General features: G+C 39.6%; 1 long non-coding RNA gene across 1 annotated transcript in view; it reads right to left on the reverse strand.

Annotated features, from left to right (window-relative positions):
• LOC106992612 (uncharacterized) overlaps window positions 1-19,685 on the reverse strand; it is a 38,517-nt gene extending 18,832 nt beyond the window's left edge. Inside the window, exon 1 of the long non-coding RNA XR_013402028.1 lies at window positions 19,573-19,685. This is a non-coding gene — a long non-coding RNA (uncharacterized LOC106992612). The remainder of the gene's footprint in view (window positions 1-19,572) is intronic.
• Window positions 19,686-21,881: the final 2,196 nt, after the last annotated feature.

A 21,881-nucleotide genomic window follows, 5' to 3' on the forward strand; every position in this document is an offset into this window, starting at 1 on the left:
AGAAGCAATCTTAGCCAGGAGTGGTGGTTCATGCCTATAATCCCAACACTTTGAGAGGCCAAGGTGGAAGGTTCACTTGAGGCCAGGAGTTTGAGACCAGCCTGGGCAACATGGTGGGACCCACCCCCCGACATCTCTAAAAAAATAAAAATAAAATTAGCCGCATGGTGGTGTACGCCTACAGTCCCAGCTACTCCAGGGACTGCGGCAGTAAGATTGGTTGCGCCCAGAAGTCTCTCTCAAGTCAGAATTAGAACTGGCCAGAGATACCCACCCCTTTCTCCTGAGCCACACCCTGAATTCATTTCCTTCCTCAATGAAGGCCATCTTTAGGCATCTCACATCAGCCAGGAGAGGGCCTTGGGAGGAAACAAAGGGAAATTGAGTTTTAAATAATCTTACTTCTGCCACTGAAAACTAAAATCCCTGGTCCCACTGCCTTCCTAAGAACTTCTCTTTTTGTCATTGACCTATATTAGCAGTCTTTCTACCAAGACGTAAGAAGGGGTTTACCCAGCAAGGCCAACACACTTTCCTAAATGTGTGCTATAAACTGTAATCAGTTTAAAAACTCTGATCCTTTGATGTAATAAATTGAGGAGATGCTGAATACTGGAATCTTCTCTGAAGACTCCCAGTGCATAGTAGCATCTTTAAGGCTTTGAGAGGTTCAGATTTAATTCAGCATTTCCCAATCTAATTTGACCACAGAATCCTTTTTACCTCAGAATACATTTTGAAAATTTTTGCTCTAAATAGATGAACACACATTTATTATTATTATTATTTTGGAGAAAGAGTCTCACTCTGTTGCCTAGGCTGGAGTACAGTAGTGCGATCTTGGCTCACTGCAGCTTTGACCTCCCGGGCCCAGGTGATCCTCCCACCTCAGCCACTTTGGTAGCTGAGACTACAGGTGCACACTACCATGTTGGCTAACTTTTTTGTACTTTTTGTCAGACGGGGTTTTGCCATGTTATCCAAGCTGGTCTCAAACTCCTGGGCCCAAGTGATCTGCAGGCCTCAGCCTCCTAAAGTGCTGGAATTACAGGCGTGAGCCACTGTGACTGACGATTATTTTCATAATACAAGTGGCAACCCTCCAAAGGGCATTTGGATTTAGAAGTTATTGGTAACAGGGCCAGGTGCGGTGGCTCACGTCTGTAATCCCAGCACTTTGGGAGGCCGAGGCAGGTGGATCACGAGGTCAGGAGATCGAGACCATCCTGGCTAACATGGTGAAACCTCATCTCTACTAAAAACACAAAAAATTAGCCAGGCATGGTGGCATGTGCCTGTAATCCCAGCTACTTGGGAGGCTGAGGTGGGAGAATGGCTTGAACCTGGGAGGCAGAGGTTGCAGTGAGCCGAGATCACACCACTGCACTCCAGCCTGGGCGACAGAGAGACTCCATCTTGAAAAAAAGAAAAAAAGAAGTTATTGGTGACAAAACAAATCAGTCTGAACCACTGGACTTTAAGGTGTCATGGCCAAAAGGTTAGAGATAGTTTAAGAGTTAGGGCCATCTGTACATGCTTCAAATTCCAGCATCTTGATGATTGTTCTAGTCATTCATAAGAAGGGTCTTGAACCTGTTCACAAGAGAGGATTATTTTGGAAAATGTTGTTACTTGATCATGTTTCCATGCTATTCTTCTCAGATTTGGAATTAGCTGCTAGTGGATCGATATACTTTAACATATGTACATTTTAGTTTTTAGTTACAGAATCTATTAAATGATTATGATGTAAAGCCTGCTAATTTTCCTTGGTTAACAATAAAGCTGGTGTAAATCACTACAAGAAATCTTGTTGAAATTAGCTCTTTAAAACCTTCTGCTCAGGTACAGACTTATATAGTATTGGTAACCACACATTTGGTAAAAGAAAGCAATCTGTGAGCTCAACCATATGCTGACATAAATCAAATACATGAGGCCAGCAGCCACACTTAGAAATATCAATACTGGGAGAGAATGAAAAGTCTACTTTAGGAGGAGTGAAAATCACCCCCGCTAGGGCTTCATAAACCTCACCAAAACCGTTGTTTCTTAGATGACATAAATATGTCTCCATAGTGACTATTAATATTTTTTTGTTTGTTTTCTGTTTTCTTTTATCACTTAGGGTTTTTTTTTATTGTTGTTAGTTTTTTTTGTTTTTTGAGACAGAGTCTCTCTTTGTGGCCCAGGCTGGAGTGCAGTGGCGCGATCTCGGCTCACTGTAAGCTCCGCCTCCCGGGTTCACGCCATTCTCCTGCCTCAGCCTCCCGAGTAGCTGGGACTACAGGCGCCCGCCACCACGCCCGGCTAATTTTTTGTATTTGTTTTTCAGTAGAGACGGGGTTTCACCATGTTAGCCAGGAGAGTCTCGATCTCCTGACCTCGTGATCCACCGCCTCGGCCTTGCAAAGTGCTGGGATTACAGGCGTGAGCCACCGCGCCTGGACTTTTTTTTTTTTTTTTTTTTTTTTTTTGACAGGGTTTCGCTCTTGTTGCCTAGGTTTTTTTTGTTTGTTTGTTTTTGTTTTTTATTTTTTTGAGACGGAGTCTCTCTTTGTCGCCCAGGCTGCAGTGCAGTGGCGCAGTCTCGGCTCATTGTAACCTTCACCTCCTGAGTTCAAGTGATTCTCATGCCTCAGCCTCCCAAGTAGCTGGGATTACAGGCACTGCCACCTCATGCCCAGCTAATTTTTGTATTTTTAGTAAAGACAGGGTTTCACCATGTTGGCCAGGCTGATCTTGAACTCCTGACCTCAGGTGATCCACCCGCCTTGGCCTCCCAAAATGCTGGGATTACAGGTGTGAGCCTCTGTGCCCTGCCGTTTTTGTTTTAATAATGCAATTGCCCTTGTCTTAGCATGTCTAGATCGTTTTTCCCTTTTAGGCTAAAAGCAAATGGCTTACACACCAGTACATGGGGGGCATAGCTGGGGCTCACCATTGACGAAATGTATTTCTTTAATCCTTATTCACATTAAACTGTGAACACAACACTTAGGAAGTGTAGAAAAATGAGCCTCAACAGTCAGGGCTGCTACATATAATTGTGCCATTTATGGACTGTACAACCCAAACAACTATAAGCAGTCTTCAATGGGGCCTGTAATTCATCTTCCATACCTGCAGAAATAAACTGACTGAAGAAGAGAGGAATGTAAAGAAATCTTATGAAATCCTGTGATGTTTCTTCCCATACATGAGCAAGGTTGATCATTTATTATGTATCTTTAAGTTCTCCACCATTTATTATGAAACAAAGTAAAGTTTTGGGGTTGAGAAAAAATTCAGTGAAACAAAAATTGAATAAAAATTAAAAGTAAAAGCCACTGTGGGCCGGGTGCGGTGGCTCACGCCTGTAATCCCGGTACTTTGGGAGGCCGAGGCGGGCGGATCACGAGGTCAGGGGATCGAGACTCTCCTGGCTAACGCAGTGAAACCCCATCTCTACTAAACATAAAAAAAAAAAATTAGCCGGGCGTGGTGGTGGGCACCTGTAGTCCCAGCTACTCAGGAGACTGAGGCAAGAGAATGGCGCGAACCCAGAAGGCAGACCTTGCAGTGAGCAGAGATCGCGCCACTGCACTCCAGCCTCAGTGACAGAGCGAGACTCCGTCTCAAAAAAAAAAAAAAAAAAAGGTAAAAGCCATTGTAATTAATTTTCATTAAGAGAAAAATTCATTTGGTTATATTAGAAAAAAGAGAGAGGATTGAAACGCAAGGTTCTTGGCAATCACTACACGAATCACTACTCTGCTCATTCACTGCTCCTTTTCTAACACAGTCCTTTCCTCAATCAGTTCAAAACGCAGAATGTCTGTGGCTGGCAAGTTGAAGTCAGCAGCAAAATTTCTCTGATACGCATTTTCATATACTTGCTGTCAGTAAAGATTCAACTAGTGAAATCCTTCAAGCCCTAAACCCTTAAAGATATGAAACACTCTTCACAACTGAAAACACCCTTTTCATAACAAGATGTCAGACACTAAGAAGAATACAGTACTTGTATAAAACATAATCCACCATGAATAAGCTCTATATTTGAATATATATTATTTTCTACTGGGAAATAATGAAATATGTCATTGTCTTTTGTTCCTGAAATTAAGTATATTGTTCGTAAATAATCAACACTGTTCATTTTGTAAAATATTGTCTTCTTACATCTCATTTTGGTGGAGCATATGGATAAACACCTAAAATGATTACATTTATAAGATTTTCTGTTGAGATCCCAATGAGCTAAAAGGCATTGTAGGCCGGAAGCAGTGGCTCACGCCTGTAATACCAACATTTTGGGAGGTTGAGGAGGGCAGATCACCTGAGGTCCAGAGTTCAAGACCAGCCTGGCCAACATGGCAAAACCCAGTCTTGCCATATTGGTGTGTGCCTGTAGTCCCAGCTACTTGGGAGGCTGAGGTGGGAGATTCACTTGAACCCAGAAGGTGGAGGCTGCAGTGAGCTGAGATTGCACTAATGCACTCCAGCTTGGGCAACAGAGTGAGACTCTGTATCCAAAAAAAGAAAGAAAAAGGAAGGAAGGGAGGGAGGGAGGGAGGGAGGGAGAAAGGGAGGAAGGAAGGAAGGAGGGAGGGAGGGGCATTAGCTGTTTTTTTTTTTTTGAGATGAGAGTCTCACTCTTCCTACCAGGCTGGAGTGCAGTGGTGTGATCTTGGCTCACTGAAACCTCTACCTCCCGGGTTCAAGTGATTTTCCTGCCTCAGCCTCCCAAGTAGCTGGGGCTATAGGTGCCCACCACCATGTCCAGCAAATTTTGATATTTTTAATAGAGACGAGGTTTCACCATGTTGGCCAGGCTGGTCTCAAACTCCTGACCTCAGGTGATCCGCCCGCCTCGGCCTCCCAAAGTGCTGGGATTACAGGCATGAGCCACCAGGCCAGGCCTTGTAGCCAGAAGTGGTGTGACCTTTTCATTTTATTTAAATGTAATATGGATAATTATCTCCTGGTAATTAGAAAACATCAAACCCATGGGGATTTTAAAAAATGTTCTCAAAAAATTAAAATGGTTGGCTGGGCACAGTGGCTCACCCCTGTAATCCTAGCACTTTGGGAGGCCAAGGCAGGCAGATCACGAGGTCAGGAGATCGAGACCATCCTGGCTAACATGGTGAAACCCCGTCTCTACTAAAAATACAAAAAAATTAGCCAGACGTGGTGGCGGGTGCCTGTAATCCCAGCTACTCAGGAGGCTGAGGCAGGAGAATGGTCTGAAGCCAGGAGACGAAGCTTGCAGTGAGCCGAGATCGTGGCATTGCACTCCAGCCTGGGCGACAGAGTGAGATTCTGTCTCAAAAAAAAAAAAAAAAAAAAAATTTAAATGGTTACTTGGGTTGCCATATATCTGTATGTTTTTTCTATGTCTGCTCTCGCAACCCCTTCCCAGCTACATGGACAGAGGTTACAGAGAAGTCAGTGCAGAAGGATGGATTTCCTCTCTGTAAGGTGAGCTTGGGCATCCCTTCAATGGACTCTAAAAACTAAGCAGTTTGCAGGGGAAATTAAAAAAAATGGTATGGTGTCTGAAGGCAGCAGTCTGGAGGCCACTGTCAGCCTGGTTCTACGAGAGACTTCACAGTGAGTTAGCAAAGAAAGTTGAAGACAGATTGGGAGGACTATTCCATCAAACTTAAGCATTAGTTAAAAAAGTAACAAACTATGCCTATAAGAATATAGCTCTAAAAACTTAGTAAGATTATTTCATGTTTTGCTTTACTTAAACTTACTTTCATAGTCTGTTTCAAAGTAATGGGCATATAGCTAGAAGTTACATCTCACATAAGTCATCATTTGGGCCTTTAGTTGGACTAGAGAAACTAAATGTTTCTTTCCTCCTGGAAGCAGGAGAACCCTAAGTGTGGGGAAAGTACGAAGAAAAAAATAATCAGTAGTAAACTTTGAAATCTAAACTTTTGTAAAGTAATAATATTGTTGTAACAGTGTTATGTTTTGTGTTATGGTCTAATGGAGGTGAAAAAAATAAGGAAAATATATGATAAACTTCTAGGTTTTTAGAAAAGCACTCATACATTAAATTTTCTTATACTTGACTGATAATCTCTGAATATGAAAAGATTTCTTATTTAAAAATGAAAGAGAAAAAAGCATTTGAGGAAAAGGAAACTGGTTAAATAACATATTCTTTTAAATAGCTTTTTACAAAAAAACAAAAGTACCCCCCAAAAAGTAAGATAACAGTACAGAACTATAGGCACAAATATAAAACATTCAGTAGTATTCAATGTGATGTTTTGAAAGTGTTATCAATGGACTACCTGCATCAGAATCACTTGGAGCATCAGGCCGGACATGGTGGCTCATCCCTGCAATCCCAACACTATGAGAGGCTGAGATGGGCAGATCACTTGAGGTCAGGAGTTCGAGACCAGCCTGGCCAACACGGTGAAACCCTGTATCTACTAAAAGTACAAAAATTAGCTGGGCGTGGTGGTGCAGGTTTGTAATCCCAGCTACTCAGGAGGCTGAGGCAAGAGAATGGCTTGAACCCGGGAGGCAGAAGTTGTAGGGAGCCAAGATCACACCACTGTACTCCAGTCAGGGAGACAGAGTGAGACTCTGTCTCAAAAACAAAAACAAACAAACAAACAACAACAACAACAAAACAAAGAATCACTTGGAGGACTTGCTAAAATGCATATACTTGGGCTCTACTCCAAACTTCTAAAATTAAAATGTGGGGTAATTAGGGGTTCCAGAATCTGCATTTTTGGCTAGTACCCTTACATGATTCTTACAAGAACACTAACTTATGAAACAACTGCACCAGACAAAGTTTCTTGTGGATAGATATGATGTGTCCATTTTTGTATCCTCAGTACCTACCCTGGTTTCTGGCCTACAGTAGACGGTCAATAAATGTTTACACGAACAACTTGCATAGGGGAGATGGTCTTTCTCCTCTTAATCATAGTTTAAATCCAAGCATTTACTGAAGTATTCATCTATGTTCTATAGTTACCAGAGGTAAACAAGAACAGAGAAAAAAATGATAAAGGCAAAGAAACATGGGCTGGCCAGCTGGAAATACATTATAAATGTATTTGATGTACATATTTAATGTGTGATATATGTGTGTAAGCACATTTAATATTCTATAAATGTGTCAGCTAATTAATTAGAGCATGAAGCTTTTCTGCTCAGAGGCATCATTTAAGAAATATCAATGGTTCAATATGGCCACAATATCTCAATTGGAAAAATAATGTAAAATATTTGCATCTTATGGATAAGTAGAATAATTTTCAATAGAAATATTAGCACATTCAAAACTGCAAGGAAAAAAATCCAGGAATGAATGTGACAAAGTAGAGGATTGGAGTGGATTTGGATAGATGTATAAAAGGGCCATTGAAACTATTCAATTAGCAGGTTGTAAGAGCAGCTGGGACTAGACAGAGCTGGTGGTTGGGTTGGCAGTGATGAGAGTGGCAAGTTAGACAAGCATCCAAGTGTTAGAAGAGAGGTCTGACAGACTAAAGGATGGAGATGAGGAATAATTATAAACGGCCTTTAAACTCTGCATGGTGAGGAAAATCTGACTCTGATAAATTTATCTTCCAACCTAGAAAAGCAAATGTTTGCTTGTTTTAGTTCTTTACTCATGACTATTTAAGACTTTTCCTATTTACCTGTTGATCAATTTTAAAGTAAGTTTATTTCCCATATAAGTACTTTATTTAATAGATTCAAATGAACAAAGCATGACTTTGACATCACCAGAATCACATTTTTGGTAATATATAACATGAATTATTAAAAGTAAAGATCAAGTCCTGTCCATCCAATAAGTTTCTAATGAAAGAATCATGTACCCAAAATTTGTTTTTCAAAAAAGTGAAAGAATTGTTTTCCAAACAGCCATCTGTAACTAAGTTGTTTGTGGCTTGGAACTAATTTATTTTAAAAGTAGTGTTATATTAGGAATGTGCATGAGTATCTGCCAGATCAGTTTTCTAGGCTAGCCCATAAAATCATGCCAAGGTCATTCTGAACTCAAAACTCGCCGAAAGCATCAAGTGCAGTGGCTCACATCTATAATCCCAGTACTTTGCAAGGCCAAGGTGAAAGGATTGCTTAAGCCCAGGAATTACAGACCAGCCTGGGAAACATATGGAGACCCTATCTCCACAAATAATTTAAAAACTAACTGGGTATGGTGGCATGCACTCATAATCCCAGCACTTTTGGGGAAGCTGAGGAAAGAGGATCACCAAAGCCTGGGAGATGGAGGCTGCAGTGAGCCATGATCACATCACTGTACTCTGTCCTGGGTGACAGAGTGAGACTTGGTTAAAAAAAAGAAAGGAAGAAATCAGAAACAAACAAACCACAAAGTGCGGAGTCTGTCTGAGCCTCTGAGCCTTGAGTCCTAAAGCCCAGAATCAGTCTGAAGTTTGAGGGATCCCTCAGCCAGTGGATCCTCCTGTAAGTGTGTGTTTGGGATGGGGCACAGTCAAAGTAGTAAATCCAGTGGGCCCTTTTGCTGGGGAAAAACTTTTCAATTATGGAGGAGGATCATATTATAAATTCAGATTAGAATCTGAAAATTTCAGAGCCTCATTTACTGAAAAGTTTCTGCAAGGTAGAAATCAAGGAATATGAGGTTGGATCTTTTCGTGTCTCCAGCATGCACAATACTGGTGAGCAAACAAACTCAGATTTTGTTGATATTTTCAACAGAGCAAGTGTAAGGGAAAAAAAAGAAGCTATCCCACAATAGATCATTAGTAACTGCTGAGCAGAAGGCACACCTTTGACACGGCTTACAATAATGTCCAATGACTCAAGAATTCCCTTTTCCAGAAAACAGGAAACCACTAGCGTAAATGTGAGAGACTGGAAGGTGAGGCCAAGCAAGAGTTTTTTCCCCTGATTAAATCAGAACCAATACTATTAGAAAATAAAGCCCTGTTTACATACAAACATAAGCAAATTGTGTCTTTGGAAAATATAGTAGAAATAGAAATTGTGGGGTTTCTACTTTCCCCTCCCATCAAGATACCATTTGTCAGCATTCCACAGTTATATTACATTATTTAAAGTGTGTTTTGCTTCATCCTTCAAGTGCTTGTTTTTGCTACCCCCCACCATCCTGTATTAAATTTCAGTTGCGTGATATTGTTACTTAAAGGAGTTTAAAATTTTGGTCTGTGCAACAACAGTGGTTTGGAATTATCTTTATCATATGACTATCTGGAAGCCATGGTTCCTTTCTCTGAACTGTTAGAATGACTTGCACAGCCCAGCTTTTACAGTTCTGCTGCAATGTATTGGGATCCATTAAGGTAGGCCTAAGCTTAGGAATTTAAAATTCAGGCAAGCTAAATAAAACTGGATCAAAATCAAGATTATTTGGAATCTGGGGATGGTGCTGCATGCCTGTAATCCCATTTGCTCATGAGGCAGAGGCAGGAGGATCAAGCCCAGGAGTTCGAGGTTACAGTGTGCCATGATAGTACTTGTGAATAGCACTACACTGAACAATATAGTGAGACCCCATCTGTAGTTTTACAAATTATTAGGGAGATTCATATTAGGTCCTTCTGAGTCTTAATTAGCATCATAAATATATTAGGATCAACCAGATTTTAGTTTATATTATTTTTATTAATCTAAATCATTTAAAAATTGCTCCTGACAAGTCAAATTAGGCACTTGGCTCAAATCCCTTCTTTTTTTTTTTTTTTTCTGAGACAGAGTCTCTCTCTGTAGCCCAGGCTGGAGTACGGTGGCATGATCTTGGCTCACTGCAACCTCCGCCTCCCGGATTCAAACCATTCTCCTGTCTCAGCCTCCCGAGTAGCTGGGACTACAGGTCCATGCCAACATGCCCGGCTAATTTTTTGTATTTTTAGTAGAGACGGGGTTTCACCATGGGTTTCATCCTTTTAGCCAGGATGGTCTCGATCTCCTGACCTCGTGATCCACCCACCTCAACCTCCCAAAATGCTGGGATTACAGGCGTGAGCCACCACGCCCAGCCTCAAATCCCATTTTTATATTATCTGTCTTCTTTACCCTAAGTTCATTACAAAAGTTTTTACATTCATAGAGTATGCTTGAGATTAATTTTAAATTCATTTTATCAATGCTTGTTAATTAATTACTGTTGAAATGCCATCTCATTATTTACAGATTTACACTTAATATTTTGTCATCAATCATTATCAAGCATCTTTGAAATTACTGGCTAGAGAGCTGCCATTCAGTAAGAGCCACACTATCAACACGAACCTTGCCTGACCTCACTTCAGAGCCTTTTTGAGGACAGCTGGACCATATATCCAGCCACTCAACTAGGAAATCCCATTCATGACACATTTGATAGGTGATCATCCAGCCTCAATTGGCAAGAAGGTCACTACTGTTTAGGTTTTCATTTACTGGCTCTTTAGACTGCTCTAACCACTGAGAATTTCCCTCATAGTGTGCTGAAAGCTGCTTCTAAGGAACTGTTCCACCTTGGTTCCCATCTAATGCTCTGGTACAACTCTGAAGAAATCTCAGTGATTCTTTCACTTAAAGTTTTCTGTTCTTTACAGGGAGCTGTTCCATCACCATGAAGTTCCATCTCTTCATGCACGGTCTCTGCAGGTCTTTACTAGAGCTCGATGTGACAAACTGGAGAGGGCAGTGAGAACCTCAGCTCGCTGGGTCTAGATACCACTATGACTATGAACTTAGCCTAAGACCACTTTATCAGCTAGCATCTATCTATCTGTCTATCTATCTATCTATCTATCTATCTATCTATCTATCATCAATCATATATATTATCTATCTATCTATCTAGGCAATTTGCCTTGCACAGGGAAGAGGGGCTCATGGAGAAACTGGAGTTGGGAACTGTTACTAGATTTTGTTAACGTTTATTGAGTTCTTCCTATACCTAAAACATACAGTTGGCAGATGAAATACAGGATACCCAGTTAAATTTGAATTTCAGACAAACAACAAATAATTTTTGGGTGTAAGAATTTCCCTGCCAGGTGCAGTGGCTCATGCCTGTAATCCCAGCACTTTGGGAGGCTGAGGTGGGCAGATCACAAGGTCAAGAGTTCAAGACCAGCCTGGCCAATATGGTGAAACCCTGTCTCTACTAAAAATACAAAAATTAGCTGTGCGTGGTGGCGTGCGCCTGTAGTCCCAGCTACTCGGGAGGCTGAGGCAGGAGAATGGCTTGAGCCGGGGAGGCAGAGGTTGTAGTGAGCCAAGATTGCAACACTGAACTCCAGCCTCGGTGACAGAGCAAGACTCCATCTCGAAACAAAACAAAACAAAAAAATAGAACTTTCTATTTATCTGTTAAATTGTTAGATCTGGACTACTTAACAATATTTTAAGTTATTTTCAAATCTTAATTCTGGCACATATAAATATCATTCTCATAGTTTTATTGGACAAAATATTGATCTAATTTCCAAAGTTCTTTTTGAAAATTTCCATTTCTGTAGAAGAATGGTTTTTAGCATCTTTTAGGGTCAGATATGTTTTTGGAAATTTGATGTAAACAATGGATTCTCTCTCGGTGGTGGGGGAACATACACTATATTAATATATTGTTAAGTATTGTTAATTCTTCCAATTAATTTCTTTAAAATTTAAAAAATAAAGCTAGTTGTTTTTTCTACTGCAAATGTAATTTTAGGAGAAATAAGTATCCCCATGCCCTCTTGGTGAGAGCGTAATTTTTTTTAAATGTTTAATTGTGGTTTAAAAAAAAACCCACAATATAAAATTTACCATCTTAGCCATTTTTATGGTATACAGAATGTATAGTTCAGTAGTGTTAAGTATATTCACATTTTGTGTGACCAGTCTTCAGAATTCATCTTGTAAAACTAAAACTCTATACTCATGAAACAACAGCTCTCCATACCCTTTATCCCTCGCCCCTAGCAACCACCATCTACTTTTTGTCTGTATGAATTTGACTACTCTAGGCACTCTATATAAGTGGAATAACATTGTATTTGTCTTTTTGTGACTGGCTTATGTAATGTATCATGTCCTTCAGATTCATCCACTTTGTAGCATATGTCAAAATTTCCTTCCTTTTCAAGGCTGGATAATATTTCATTACATGTATGAACCACATTTTGTTTATCCATTCATTCATTGACAGGCACTTGGGTGGCTTCCACATTTTGGCTACTGTAAATAATGCTGCTAGGAGCATGAGCATTGAGAGTATTAATTGATACAAAATATATCGGAGGAAATTTTACAGTGTCAATAAAATTACTACAGGTTGGTGATCCATGAGACATATAAGAATTATAAAAGAAAAGATGGGCCATGTGCAGTGGCTCATGCCTGTAATCTCAGCACTTTGGGAGGCCGAAGCTGGTGGATCACCTGAGGTCAGGATTTTAAGACCAGCCTGGCCAACGTGGCAAAACCCTATCTCTACTAAAAAAATACAAAAATTCGCGGGGGGTGGTGGCGCATGCGTGTAGTCCCAACTACTTGGGAGGCTGAGGCAGGAGAATCACTTGAACCTGGGAGGCAGAGGTTGCAGTGAGCTGAGATCACGCCACTGCACTCCAGTCTGGGTAACAGAGCGAGACTCTGTCTCAGAAAAAAAAAGAAAAGATGATAAAATTATGGATAAGTGAAAGGTTAAACATTTAAGTAAGCATTTTGTATAGAAAACAAATTTAAAACTTGTGATTAGATCAGAATTTAAAGGGATTTAGAGTTAGACTAGAATATTTCTCCATTACACATGGAGAAATGAACTCAAGATTTTCAAGAGAAATGCCTTTTCCAGCTCTGCCATTAAATTGGCACTTTGCAGTGCTATAGTCCTGGCTACACTGAAACTAAAATGGAACAATCTAAGTTGGAACCCCAGTGCGTGCCCAGATTTGGTCTTAAATTCTAGTAGCCATCAAAAGTAGCTAATGCCATGTCCTACGATAGGGAGAAAAATAAAGATAGACTTAGAATATCTTAATGTTTTCAGGAAGCAAAGATGTTTTTAAAATGTCAGAGTCATGTTGAAAGGACAAAAGAGCCTGCTTAAAGGCAAGCCTGGTCAACTTGTGTCATTTTGTGTCATTTGAGCATCCAAAAAAAATAACAAAAAAAGGTAGTTATGGCTAATTGAAATGATTTACATATCTGTAAGCCACTCCAAAGAGGAAAAATCTATGTATTTTATATAAAAAGGAAATTATGGACTGGGCACGGTGGTTCACGCCTGTAATCCCAACACTTTGGGAGGTTGAGGTGGGTAGATCAGTTGAGGTCAGGAGTTTGAGACCAGCCTGACCAACATGGTGAAACCCCGTTTCTACTAAAATACAAAAAGTAGCTGGGCATGGTGGCAGGTAATCTCAGCTACTCAGGAGGCTGAGGCAGGAGAATCACTTGAACCCAGGATTTGGAGGTTGCAGTCAGAGTGTGCCACTGCACCCCAACCTGGGCGATACTGTGAGACTCCACCAAAAAAAAAAAAAAAAAAGATTTTAAGTAAATAAAAAACAAAAGGAAATTATGATGTTAAATAAGGGTGAATGGAATGGAATATGCTATATTTTTTAAATGCATTTTTAATAGGCAGGTGTGGTGGCTCATGCCTATAATCACAGCACTTTGGGAGGCTGAGGTGAGAGGATTGCTTGAGCCCAGGAGTTAGAGGTTACAGTGGGCCATGATCACGTGACTGCACACACACCAGCCTGGGAGACAGAGCAAGACCCTGTCTCTAAAAATAGTAGAATGTTGACATTCATAGGTGTTCCATCTATCATCTATTAAATATATGACAGTTAAATTATAGAAATTATAAGATACATACTTATTGATTCTAAGACAGCTTTTTTTTTCCCCCCAACAGAGTCTTGCTCTGTTATCAGGGCTGGAGTGCAGTGGCACAGTCTCAGCTTACTGCAGCCTTGACTACCCAGGCTCAAGCGATCCTCCCACTTCAGCCTTCTGAGTAGCTGGGACTACAGGCTCATGCCACTACACCCAGCTAATTTTTGTATTTTTTATGTACAAATGAGGTTTTGCCATGTTGCCCAGGCTGGTCTCCAACTCCTGGGCTCAAGCGATCCTCCCACCTTGGCCTCCCAAAGTGTTGGGATTACAGGTGTGAGCCACGGCACCAGGCCAAGACAGCTGTTTTTTGTATTTTAACATCTCTGAAATTGAAGTGGTTCTACAGTAGATGGCCTTTTAATTGCTGTTGGGTGGAGAGCGGCATGTTCACACTTGGTAACAGCTGTCCATTCTCTTCACTTCAATTGAGTAATCTGTTTCATTGTTTGTTATTTTACAGATTGACTTAAACCACTATTTGAAACGTCTAAAAATAAAGGTTTCCTCTGTAACTTTGGTATTGAAACAAAATATTGTATACACAGAAAGGCAACGAAACAGAGCAGTGGAATGTACATTTGCTATTAGTGAAGCAAATCTTCATCTTTAGAAGAATGTCAGCATATCTCCCATATTGTTTTTCCAATGCAACAACTAAGTGCTTTATGGGACCCGAGAAAGAAAAGCTACCTGCAGTAAATGAAACCATGTTATATTTTGTTACTGAGATACATGCAAAAAGATTATTATTACATGTCGAGAAATACAACTGAAGATGGGACAAATGGCCAAATCCCTCATAGAAAGAAATTTCAGAGTAATGAGAGGCTATTTTAACTGATTCCTCAACTATGTAAGATTATCAGTAAGACATTGTGTCATAGTTTAATTAGTTTTTGTTCTTTCCTAGAGGCACATAACATAATGAAGCAGCTGACAATCAATAGCATCTTACATTTAGTAAAATATGGAATGCATTTTTCTCTATTTGATTAAGAAAAGAGAAAGTTGTGAAATGGTGAGATAGCCAAATTATAACAAAAAACAGTATAATGAAGCAGCTGACAATCAATAGCATCTTACATTTAATAAAATATGGAATGCATTTTTCTCTATTTGATTAAGAAAAGAGAAAGTTGTGAAATGGTGAGATAGCCAAATTAGAACGAAAAACAGTAAGAACCCTACCAACATTAGGATGGATGAGAGAGGAGAGGTAGAAAGGTGATGGATTAGACAAATGTTCTAAAGAGGGAGGCTGGGCAATAAAATCTCTACCCCTTGTCTTCATGGAGATGAAACCTTTAAGGGGTCTATCACTTCTAGGGCCTAGTAGGGCATATACAGGTTCCAACAGTGCTAGAAGACCAGGTCGATATTTAATGGGGACATGATACTGGTTTATGTAATGCTGACCAAGCAAATAAAAAAGAATGCATTATTTTAGGAAAAGAGACCAGCTTGCTAGAAACTAAAATCTATGTAAAAGTGTGGACTGGACACGAAAGTCCCATTGACATGAGGAAAACCTTACTATAAAAAGGGACGTATCTCACCAAAGAAGATCTACAGATGGCAAATAAGCATATTAAAAGATGTTCAACATTATATGTCATCAGGGAATTGCAAACTAAAACAACAATGAGATACCACTACACACCTATTAGAATGGCCAGAATTCAAAACACTGACAACACCAAGTGCTGACAAGGATGTGGAGCAACAGGAATGTTCATTCATTGCTGGTGGGAATGCAAAATGGTACAACCACTTTGAAACAGTTTGGCAGTTTCTTATAAAATTAAACATACTCTTACCACACAGTCTAGCAGTCATGCTCCTTGGTATTTATCCAAATGAATTGAAATCTATGTCTACAAAAAACCTGCACATGGATGTTTATAGAAACTTTATTCATAATTGCCCAAATTTGGAAGCAATCAAGGTGTCCTTCAGTAGATGAATGGATAAATAGTGGGATATCCTACAAGGGAATATTCTTCAGAACTAAAAATAAATGAGTTATCAAGCCATGAAAAGACATGGAGGAAACGAAAATACATATCACTAAGTGAAAGAAGACAAATTGAAAAGGCTACACACTGTGTGATTCCAACTATACGACATTCTGGAAAAGTCAAAACTAGGGAGACACTAAAAAGATCAGTAAGTGTATTAGCGGGAAGGAGGGATGAGTAAGCAGATCACAGAGAATTTTTAGGGCAGTAAAACCACTCTGTACGATTCTATAACAGTGGATATATGTCACCATAAATGTGTTCAAACCCATAGAATGTACAACACCAAGAGTGAACCCTAATGCAAACTATGGACTTTGGGTGATCATGATACGTCAATGTTGGCTCATCTATTGTAACAAATGTACCACTGTGATGTGGGATGTTGACAGTAGGGGAGGCTGGGCATGTTTGAGGATGGGGGGATATAGGAACTCTTTGTACTTTCTGTTTGATTTTGCTGTGATGCTAAAACAGCTCTAAAAATAAAATCTATTTTTGAAAGGGAGGGGGGTCTAGACTAGTCCTTGATACAGGATTGAATCACTTTCTTTTTATCACCCAGGCTGGAGTGCAGTGGCATGATCTCAGCTCACTGCAACCTCTGCCTCCCAGGTCCAAGTGATTCTCTTCTCAGATCTCAGCCTCCTAAGTAGCTGGGATGACAGGCGTCTGCCACCACGGCCAGCTAATTTTTTGTATTTTTAGTAGCGATGGAGTTTCGCCATGTTGGCCAGGCTGGTCTCAAACTCCTGATCTCAAGTGATCTGCCCACCTCGGCCTCCCCAAGTGCTGGGATTACAGGCATAAGCCATTGTGCCTGGCCAGGGCTTGAATCACTTTCAAAGATACAAGCATATCTCAACTAAATTAACAACACGGGCTCTCTAACGTAAATTAGTCTGATTTAGTCTTCTTTTTTCTTATTTTTTTACTTTTGGCTTTAGTAAAATTAATGTAATCCTGGCAAAGCATAGATATTAGTATTATTGCAACTTTAGGAGGGTATAAGAATAAGAATAGACTTTTTATAAAAGAAATTGAATTCATGGTGTTGCTATTTTTAAATTGTAAGTATAAGTTTTATTCTCACTGTTGTTTAAGGCATTTGAAGGATTCTAAATAATCCTTCAAATTAAATTTGTAATTAAATTTTACATTGTTGAAGGAATTTTAATTAATTATGTTTAGAATCAATGTTTAAATGCTCAAGGAAACTGATTTTCTGAGTTTTGTTTATTAGCTATATAAACTTAGAGCATTAATTACATTATGAGTGGAGAGTTCTCCTCTCCGTGCTTTAAAAACCCTGAGACTTCAAGAATCCCCAAAATAGTACAGATCAAAAGCCCTAAAAAGGCATGTACTCCCAGAACAACATAATCAACTTTAAGAAATTTATTTTAAGGCTACAATTAAAATGAGCAAAGGTGTAGCTCTAAGGATATTAATCCTAGTGCTGCTAAGTGTAGCAAAAGTAGAAACAACTTAAACATTCAAATATGACGCATTTGATATTGACACCTATCCCAAAGTTTACAACTCATTCTCTTGGGGAAGCTGTGAAAAATTAGTTACTGTTCCCTGCAGGTGGGATGGCAAAATGATGCAAGCCCAGTGCAGAGCATTTTAGCATTGTCTATCAAAATAATAAATGCACTTTGACTCAACAGTCCCACTCCTAGGGATTTATCTTAGCAATACACCTGCACTTGTAGGAAATAACATGTATGAGTTTATTCTTTGCCCCTCTGGTTGTAACAGAAGAAAAATTAGAGACAACCTTGTATAGAAGACACTGGTTAAGTAAACCATGGTTCAGCTTCACAATTGTACATTGTGGCTATAAGAGAGAATGAGGAAGCTCTTTATGTACTGATAATGGAGAAGCTTCAGAAATATGTTGCTTTTTAGAAAAAGTAAGGTGCAGCACAGTGCAAATAGTGTGTTGCCTTTGTATAAGAAAGTAGGGGAAATAAGAGCATGTATTTGCATTTGCTTTTATTTGCATAAGGAAACATTGGAAGAATACACATGAAACTAATAAAAGGGGTTACTTATATGGAACAGGGGCAGGATGGAAGTATTTACCTTTTTATATTGTTTTGATTTTGAACCCTATGAATGTTTTTCTTATTCAAAAAATTAAATTTAAGTTAGTACTGCTAAATAAATTATTAGGTGTCTACATGATAGAATCCTAGATAGTGATGAAAATGTATGTTGTGTTTAAATATACACAAAAATGTTCAAATATATATTGGGCAAGAAAAGCAGGTTTTAAGAAAGTAATATATACTCCTATAACTTAAGAAATTATATTCATTTATTTAGTATGGTTTACTAAAAGCTGACTCAGTAATGGGTCCTTTTGTAAGTCTATTTGTTGAAGTCCTAATTCCCATACCTCACAATGGGACTGTATTTGAAGATATGATCTTTAAGGAGGTAATTATAATGAGTTACAGTGAGGTCATTAGGTGGGCCCTAATCCAGTATGACTGGAGTCCTTATAAGAAGAGGAAATTTGGACACAGATATGTACAAAGTGAAGACCATATAAAGACAGAGAGAAGACGGTCATCTACAAGCTACAAGCCAAGGAGAGAGATCTCGAAAGAAACTAACCTTGCCTACACCTTGGTTTTGGACTTCTAGCCTCCAGAATTGTGAGAAAATAAATTTTTGTCATTTCAGCCACACAATCCATGGAACTTTGTTATAGCAGCCCTAGCAAACTAATGACAACACTGATACACGTTCTTAAAATTTCTAGAAGCTTGTAGGCACAGGCAGTGTATGAGAATGCCTGTTTTGTACCTCCTACTAGCTAATTAGGTAAATCAAAATACAGTGTCATATCTTCATTTATGTTTATTTACATTTTCCTTATGTTAAAAAGTTGTATTACTGTTATGAATTTGAATGTCATTATAATACCATGATCAGTGAAGCAACTGATTATTTTTAGATGAATAGAACTGGACTGGAATGTGGTAACCAAGGTGTGTATTACAGCAGCCCCTCTGAAAGAGAAATAAGGTTATAATGCCACTCACACCTTCACGGTCTCTCTTTTTTGTTTTTTTGTTTTGTTTTGTTTTTTTCATAAGAGACAAGGGTTTCACTATGTTCCTCAGGCTAGAATGTGGCTATAAGAGAGAATGAACTCCTGGGCTCAAGCAATCCTCCTGAGTAGCTGAGACTACAGGCACATACCACCACACCCAGCCATGATCAGTATCTTCCCTTTAAGAGTAACAGCCCTGGCTGGGGCTGCTCCCCACCAAGACCACATCTAGGCAAGTATTTGGGAAATAAAAGAATTTCAATTTCAGACATAATCAGAAAAATCTCTGATTAGTATATCCAATTAATACATCCAATGGGCTAAGAACCACAGTAAACAAAAACAATGCTCTGTGCAAAAACAAAGTCAAACAAAACAAACAAACAAACACCCAGTCTTAATGTTCACGGACACTTCGGACTCTGACTTTTTTGCATTGTATTGCAACATCCTTATATCTGAATCATCCAGAGACAAAACTAAACCAGGACAATTTACAAGGGAGAATTTGCCGGCTAATTAAATTAGGGCAAGGTTAATTCATTGAGAGAATGCCATGAAATGTTGAGAGGAAATTTAGGAACTGCTAACAGGATCTAGGCTTCTCTGACTTACCAGGAGGGAGAAAGGAAGGTGCATTTGAAACTGAATATATCCGGGAGGCTGAGAGAGTAACTTCAGCCAGCAGGTATATGCAGCTGGATGTGGCAGAGACAGCAGTCATAAGCAGCCAGCCCAGAAGGCAGTTCTTCAGATACGTCTACATTATCTCCTGTGATCTTTGCAGTGACATCCTTTGGGCAAATGAAAAGCTTACTTCTGGTTGATTTCTCTGCTTCCTGCCCCATGTTACATTCTTAGAAACTAAAAAGCGCTCTGAAGACAGATGCTCAACAATTCAGAGACCTCGAATCCTACAAGATTGTTAGTGCCTGTAACACAGTTTACATTGCTGTAGAGCCTTTCATGCGACAAAAATTTAAACAAGCATTGTTTTATTACTTACTTTTACTGGCTCCCTTTCTATAACCTGTTTGGACTGTAGGAAGCCTTTTGGTTTTCACCACGAATTATATCAAACCGTTTGTCATGGAAAGTTCACTTCCTCTTTCTTTTCTTGTGTAGTTGAACTCACCTAAGATGCGTGGCTTACCCTATACTTATTTAATACACAGGAAATATAATATACAAAGATACTTCATTGAGGTGCACATGAAAGTTTAATTGTTCAATGCTATTTTGCACTGACTACCCTCAGTCATAAATGTATCTAGTGATATCTGAGTTAAATGGATGCTGATGCTCTGTTTGCATTTCCTCTCTTTTTCGTTTTTTTTTTTTTTTTTGAGATGTAGTCTTGCTCTGTCACGCAGGTTGGAGTGCAGTGGCGCCATCTCGGCTCACAGCAACCTCCGCCTCCCGGGTTCAAGCAATTCTCCTGCCTCAGCTCCCTGAATAGCTGGGATTATAGGTGCACCCCACCACGCCAGGCTAATTTTTGTATTTTTAGTAGAGATGGGGTTTCACCATGTTGGTCAGACTGGTCTCGAACTCCTGACCTCGTGATCCACCTACCTCGGCCTCCCAAAGTGCTGGGATTACAGGCGTGAGCCACTGCGCCTGGCCTCTTGTTTTTTTCGAGACAGAGTCTCACTCTGTTGCCCAGGCTGGAGTGCAGTGGCGCAATCTCGGCTCACTGCAACCGCTGCCTCCGGGGTTCATCCAAGTGAGCCATCCGAGTAGCTGGAGTTACAGGCATATGCCACCATGCTCAGCTAATTGTATTTTTTGTAGAGACAGGGTTTCACCATTTTGGCCAGGCTGGTCTCGAACTCCTGACCTCAGGTAATCCACCTACCCTCCAAAGTGCTGGGATTACGGGCATGAGCCACCATGCCCGTCCTCCTCTCATTTTAAACCTTGTCTAACAAGCCTTTCCGGACCTCCAAAGAAATCAATTAGCATCTACATAAGCTCAGCCTGGCCACTCCAGCAGTTGTTTTATCATAGAGAAACATTCCTGGCTCACCCCTCGCAGCCCCCTCCCTCACCTCCCCTCCCCGCCCCGAAGCTTCACTCCCTGTTATGCTGCTTTTTGTCACTTTAACCTGACACCCCCAATTTTCTCAACATCTCTTCAGTTGATATCTTTATATCTGGTAATAGGTCCCTGACGTTTGATTTCATTATACTTTTGCCTGAGTAAATAAACGTGTTCCCCCTAAGGAAATAAAAGACATCATTTTAGACTTCCTTTATCAATGTCAGTGTAGTCTAAGGGAAAAGGATTTGGAACCAGTAGATAGAAGACTTCAGTTCCAGCACCAGCTCCTTTTAAAACTGGTTGTGTGACTTTGGAAAAGCAATTTAAGTCCTCTCTACCTCTAGCATGTAATTTCTTAACTGTAAAAAAAAAAAATTATAAACCCATTCTGTCCTCATAATTTTTATTATCAAAGGACATTTATTAAATGCCTGCTTGGTGATGAGAGCTTGCATTTGGGCTAAGGCAGGCAGTCAGAGCCCCTGTTAATCAGGGGTCTTTAGCAGGACATTTGAGCTTCCTATGATTGTACACAGCGTTTTAGTTTTAGTGCTCTGTGCTCATGAAGAAATAAGAGGAAAACAGCAAAAAGCATTTTGGGTTTTTTTGTTTTGTTTTTAAAAAAAAAGCAAAATGTATTTAACATAAAAAAACTTGTCTTTTATCCTAATTTCATATCTGATCTATATCTTTGCTGTAAAAAAAAGTCATCTCTTTTATGAAATTATGGCCAGAGTAGACATTTCTTTGTAAAATTGTCCTTCTTACCAAAATGAAAAGTTATAAAGCCTTTTCTAAAAAAAATTTTTTTTAGAAAAAATATTTTTATCTCCAAAAGGTTTTGCTAATGGGTGAATTCCAAGTCTGGCTCCACTAGATG

The sequence above is a fragment of the Macaca mulatta genome, chromosome 12 (genome assembly GCF_049350105.2).
Source record: "Macaca mulatta isolate MMU2019108-1 chromosome 12, T2T-MMU8v2.0, whole genome shotgun sequence".
Lineage (NCBI taxonomy): Eukaryota > Metazoa > Chordata > Mammalia > Primates > Cercopithecidae > Macaca > Macaca mulatta.